Source organism: Pteropus medius, unplaced genomic scaffold (genome assembly GCF_902729225.1).
Source record: "Pteropus medius unplaced genomic scaffold, Ma_sr-lr_union100, whole genome shotgun sequence".
Taxonomy (NCBI): Eukaryota; Metazoa; Chordata; class Mammalia; order Chiroptera; family Pteropodidae; genus Pteropus; species Pteropus medius.
Window position 1 is genome coordinate 9,146,295 of NW_024355008.1, and position 6,557 is coordinate 9,152,851.

The 6,557-nt window shown below is 31.8% G+C and overlaps 1 pseudogene; it reads right to left on the bottom strand.

The window, feature by feature from the left end:
• Window positions 1-590: 590 nt before the first annotated feature.
• On the bottom strand, window positions 591-709 carry LOC120598210 (uncharacterized; annotated as a pseudogene).
• Window positions 710-6,557: the final 5,848 nt, after the last annotated feature.

Consider the following 6,557-nt stretch of genomic DNA (forward strand, 5'->3'; position numbering starts at 1 on the left):
TCAGTGATTTTGAAAACATTCACATCTATTTATGTCACAGTGGCCAGAAATGGTTAACATGACCCCCTATGCAATGAAACTGAGACAAAGTTGGGATTCTCCTTAGTAAAGGTGAATGGTTTGGAGTAGACAATTAATGTGTACTGCTGTGGCCCTCCTGAATTAATACGATTTTCTGCCTCTTGTTTTAACTATAATTGTACGGTTAATTATAATCTCTTTAATTAATATATTTATTAAACAGCCCCTTTCTCAAAAACCATTTAAAATATCTGATACTAAGTTATTATATAATGGTGATTTTTAAAGTTTAGTGTGCATTGGCAGTACCTAGAAGGGCTTGTTAAAACACAGATTACAGGGCCCCACTCCCAGAGTTTCCAATCTAAGAGGTCTGGGATGGTGTCTAAGAATTTGCATAACTAACAATTTTCAAGCCCTTGGTCCAAAGTGCACCGGGTCCAAGGGCTACACTTTATTTTTATTTTATTTTTCATTTTTATTTTTTTTTAGGTGAGGCAACCCTTGCTTGATCTTACCAATTGCAAGGACCTAGTCAGCTTACAATCCCTTATTTTTTAAATATTTTACTCCTACAGCACCTGGTCTTACTAGGCGGTCTCTCATCCAAGTACTAAACAGGCCTGACTCTGCTTAGCTTCAGAGATCAGACGGGATCGGGCTTGTTCAGGGTAGCATGTCTGTAGACCCAAGGGCTACACTTTAAAGGAAGTGGTTTGGGAAATTTTTTAGGGAGCTTTTATAGTATATAGTTAGATTCTCAAAGTCAAGTTTTGGTAGGTCATGCTTTCTATATCATTATAGGTTATGACATGTTCTTTATCTTTTGAATGAGGTTATGAGAGGGTCAAAAATGATGTTTTATTTTAAGTATTATTTTAATAGCAAAAACAATAAATAGTTATACTTTTAGTGCAAATATTTCATATGACAGAGACAAAGGACCCATGCTGACCATTGACCCCCTGGTTGTCTTTTAGTCCTTTCCAGGGAGATGACCCCTGTTAGTAATTTGAAATGTGTTTTTCCACATCTTTTATATGCAATTCAATTATATTGTAATTGATTACATATGTTTATACTTAAAATCTATTATATAGGGTTTAAAATATATGCATTTTTATTATGCTATGTGCATTTTTCATGAGATTTCTTTTGTCCACCTAACAATATCTTAGATTTTTATATAAAATATGATTTTTAAAAATTAGAAATGTAAGTCTCATAAGCTAATGTAGGAATATTCAGCCACTTATTAAGTGTGGGCTGCATTACTCCTGGAAGTACAGGTGATATAAATTGTAATATAAAAAATATCAAAACCATTCTAATTTATATAGAAGATGTCTAAATAAACTTTTAATCCATGTCTCTTTAGATAGGACTTCTCTCTTCCACTAGGAAAAATGAAGCAGTTTATTAGTTTTTTCTAAATTCATAATTATGTGTTAACTTGAAAATATATCTTTAATAAATGTTTTCAAATATTGATTTTATGTTTATAAAAGTTACACATATTCACTGGAGTAAATTAGAAACATACAAGTATAAAACACCAATGAAAATAACATGTAATCAAACATTGAAATGGCCAGTATCAATATTTAATTTCTTTCTAAGTTTATCTAACTTTATAGCATCTACACACATGAAAATATATATTTTGAATATTGCTGTTATATATTACATTTTATTTTTTCACTTACTATTTAATGTCTCTAAATAATTTTAGAACCATGACTTTTAATGTTTCTGTAATATTCTATTATAATGACCCTTATGATCATGTTTTTTCTCCTTGCTTATTAGACATTTACTTTGTTTTAATCCCATCCCTGTTTATTGCCATAAACATTCTAATCTTTGTGATTATTAGTCTAGGTTATAGGCGAGATTTCTAGTGGAAATGTTAACCCAAAGGATCTGAATATAGTTATCTTCTGATGCATATCATCAAATTGTTGTCTAGTGAGTAAGAGTTCTAAAAATAATATGATTTTGCCAGCATTAACTATCATTTAAAAACAAATGAAAATATTATTCTGTTGTATTTTACTTTATATATTTTTTATTACAGATGATATAAATTATTTCCTTTAATTGGCAATTTCTTTTCTTTTTGAATGTAATTTCTTGTTATTTTCTATTGACCAACTTCTATTAAAATACTAATTGAGATTTCTATAATTATTTATTATAGACATTAATTTGTGACTTCATATTTCTGAAAATATTTGCATGTATCATTTATCATTTTTAATTTTATATTCTGAAATATAAAATCATATTTAGTCAAATTTATCAATATTTTTATTGTGAATTTTTTTAAAACCACTTTATTGAGATGTAATTAACATAAAAAAAGCTGTGCATTTCATGTATACAACTTATTGAGTTTGGAGACAAGTATATACCTGTGAAACTGTCACCATAATCCATACCATATACATATATATTACCTCCAGAATTTTCTTCCTGCCCTATGTATATATGTGATAAAAACACAATATGAGATTTACCCTCTTGGCAAATTTTTAAATAGACAATAAGGTATCGTTAACTTTAGGCTCTCTGCTATACAGCAGATCGCTAGGACTTATTCATCTTGCTTAACTGAAACTTTTCATCTTTTGACAAACTTCTTATCTATTTCCCTCTCTCTATAACCCCTGGAAACTATCATTCTACTTTCTGTCTCTATAGATTGAATATTTCAGATTTCTCATATAAATGGTATCATGTCTTATTTGTCCTTCTGTGTCTGGCTTATTTCACTTAGCATAATATCCTCCAGGTTCATCATATATTATGATCAAGTGGGATTTATCCCTGGAATGCAGGGATGTTTCAACTTATGCAAATCTACCATATCATATTATGTGATATACTGCATAAACAGAATGAAGGATAAAAATCACATCATCCTCTTAATAGATGCAAAAACGTTTGATAAAACCAAACACGCTTTAATGATAAAAAGTCTCACAAATTAAGTACAGCAGAAACTTATCTAACACAATGAAGTCCATATATGAAAAGCCTCAGTGGAGAAAAACTACATATGTGAAAAACTACTCAATGGTGAAAAAACAGAATCCTTTTCTCTAAGATCTGGAGCAAGGCAAGAGTTCCCCTCCTGCCACTTCTATTCAGCATAGTACTGAGAGTCCTAGCCTGAGGAATTAGGCAAGAAAAGGAAGAAGCAAAATTATTGCAAATTCTGATTTTGTTTTTTCTCCTTAGAAAGTCTTTAAACATTCCAAACTACATATTCTCTTATATTTTATAATTAGGCATTTTTTTCTTTCTTTTTTATTTTTTTAAATTAGTTTCAGATATACAGTACATTTGTTAGACATTTATATAGTTTATAAAATGATCCCCCTAATTGCTCCTTCTCTCCCCTGGTTTTCCACCTAGCCAATATATTAATGCTAACAGCATTCTCTCTGCCGTACTCCCCATCCCTGTGACAATCTATCAACTACTAATTTGTACTTCTTTAGCTCTTCATCCCATTCTCTCAGCTTTCATGGCCTCTTCCTTGGCGTAGTCCTTTTCAGTTCATTCCAGGCATCCCACTTGGCCTTGCCTTTAAGGTCCAACATCCCAGGTCAGTCTGTATTTATGTCACCCACAGTCTCTTGCATGTAGTGGCTGTAGATGAACAGCATCTCATTGTCTTCTGTCTTGGTCTTGAGGTGCTTAACATCCTCAGCAGCTTTGTCAATCTCGACCTGAAACATGCTGGTGGGTTGACTGCAAGGATTCCGGGGAGTCTGCAGAGGTGGCAATGAGCAGGAAGCAGTAGCACAAGGCTGGAATAGCCTTCAGAGGCGTGGTCGCAGGCCTCCCCAAATTGGCCTTGTAGATTTTAATCAATATTATTTCTATATTCTTGTTAAAATACCATATTATTTTGATAGCCAATGCTTAGTAATATATTTTCTTGGTTTCCTAGATTTTTATCTTTATTCTTCCATAAAGAATGTAGGAGCATCTTACCAAATTCTCCTAAAAAATGCTATTTGTATTTTGATATATCTGCTTTTGAATTTAGTACTTCTATATATTTAATTAAAAATTTACAATTTCTTATTTATAGATTCCACATGATTATTTATATATTTTTAAGCTAGGTTCAATGTATCTTTTTGTCAATATACAATGTTCTTTGATTAAGCCATGATTTTGGGATGAGTGTCTGTTCTATTTTCTCAGTAATCATTGACTTTGCCTCCCTAGATCACATCTGAAATAGGCATTAGAAAATAGACCTTATAGGTGGTAGGGTACCAAGTGTTATTTTAAGTTTCAATCAGATGCGATTTCTTTTAGCCTTGGCTGATGGGATTTTAGCAGTACAAAACTTTTAAGAACCTAGCTTTTTATCTATTTGATTATAGTTAGTTCCATGTGACAGGAGCCATATCTACAGTTGTTATATTGCATTGATTTTTATCTCTTATTCCTTTTATGCCCCTCTTTTCTTATTCCTTTGCTTTCTCTTTTCTTTCTCATTCTCTCTTTATCAGTCTCTTTCTCTGTGTGTGTGTGTGTCTCTCTCAGTTCTTGATCAAAGAAATTTTGGACTATCAGATTTCAGAGAAGAACCACACAATTTGTCTACTTTTTCTGAGCCAATTTTGCCCAGTTGAAAATTTTTCTGCAAAATTCCTCCATAGCTAAACCTTTAATCTGTGATATCTTAAAACCATTAAAAAATTTAATAATGGATATAACAGCAGTGCCCTTGATTTGACCCTTGCTCAAGGAGCAAGTTGGTATAATTGGCTTTTGTCATGGGAAATTCGTCTTAATTTTTAACAATGGAATTAATAAATAGTTGCTTCTGCCAAAACTGATTCTTTTCTTTCATTTCTGTTTGCAAATCAAATAATTCTTTCTGAGATCAACTCTTTCCTATAATAATTGCCATATGCTTCTAACAACATCCCAACACATTCTGTTGTGTTTTCCAAAGTTTTTCCCTAAGGTTACAAGTTCATTAGATATATGATCTGTCATCCAAATTATTGTTAGCAAGCCTTTACCAAATGTTTTTCCACTGCATATCATGTATTGATGTATTGCTATCTTTTCAGCTTCTAATAAGCAGTTTCCTTGTGCTGCCCACTGCCAAGTCCCTAAACCACTGGGTAAAACTTGAGGTACTGAGAGGTTTAGCAGATGTTCAAAGAAACACAGCTAGGAAGTGGCGAAGCTGTCATTTGGTACCAGATAGCTTAATTCCAGAGTCTACCTTTAGCCACTATGCTATATCACTATATTAAAGTTATGTTATATATGAACAAGAAAACAAAATATAATTTATCCTGTTTCATTCATTTATTTTACTTGTGTTACCTATGATCTGGTATAAAGTCTGATGTTGATTATAGGTATTATAGGTAAACACACAAATAGTTACAAAGTAAGAGTATCAGTTCTCTCTGTTTATTATCAAGTAACAATCTCTTTGGGATTTCTCAAACGTACCTCACACACTTTAAAACACAAACACAGAGGACTCCAATTTTTACTTTTTAAATATAAACTTAATTTTTTTTAGAATAGTTCCAGATTTACAGAAAAGTTACAAAGATAGTAAGAGAATTTCTATATACCCTGCATCCAGTTTCCCCTAGTATTAATTTCTTTCATTAATATAGTACATTTGCTACAATTAATGAACAAATATTAATATATTATTAGTAAAATCCATACTTTTCCTTAGTTTTTACCTTATGTTCTTTTTCATTTCCAGGATGTTATTCAAGATACCACATTACATTTTGCTGTCATATCTGCTTCAACTCCCCTTGACTGTGACAGTTTCTCAGACTTTACTTGTTCTTAATGACCTTGATAGTTTTGAAAAGTATTGGTCAGGTATTTGTAGGATGTCCCTCTATTTGGATTTGTTTGGTACTTTTCTCATGATTAGACTGGAGTTATGTTTTTTTAGAAGAAAGACTACAGAGTTAGAATGCTATTTTCATTATATCACATCATATTATTATGGCTAAAATTATCAACATGAGTTATTGATGTTGATTTTGATCACTTGATTGAGGTAGTGTTATCAGGTTTCTCCACTGTGAAGCTACTCTTTTTTTTTTCCCTTTCTACTAAAGGGACATCTTGTAAATATCTGAATAATTCTCCTAAAAAAAGTCAAGATCATTAGAAACAAATAAAATCTGAAAAACTGCCATAGCCAAGAAAATCCAAAGAAGATGTAACAACTGCATATAACATGGATGGAAGTCAAATGCATAAGCCCACACCTAAGAAGTGGGGAGGTGTAGAGTTATGCTCCACTTCCTTGAGGACAGAGTATTTATATAAATTATTCAATTGTCCATAGAAACAGCAACTGTTCCCTTATACTACCAATATTTTTCAAACTATGTAAAGTGATAGTTCCTTGCTTTTAGAAAATGAATTTAATATCTTGTCAGTGAGAGAATTTATGAGCCATCATGACCTTTACAGAATGAAAAGCATACAACATGAGGCTCATAGGAAAAGAA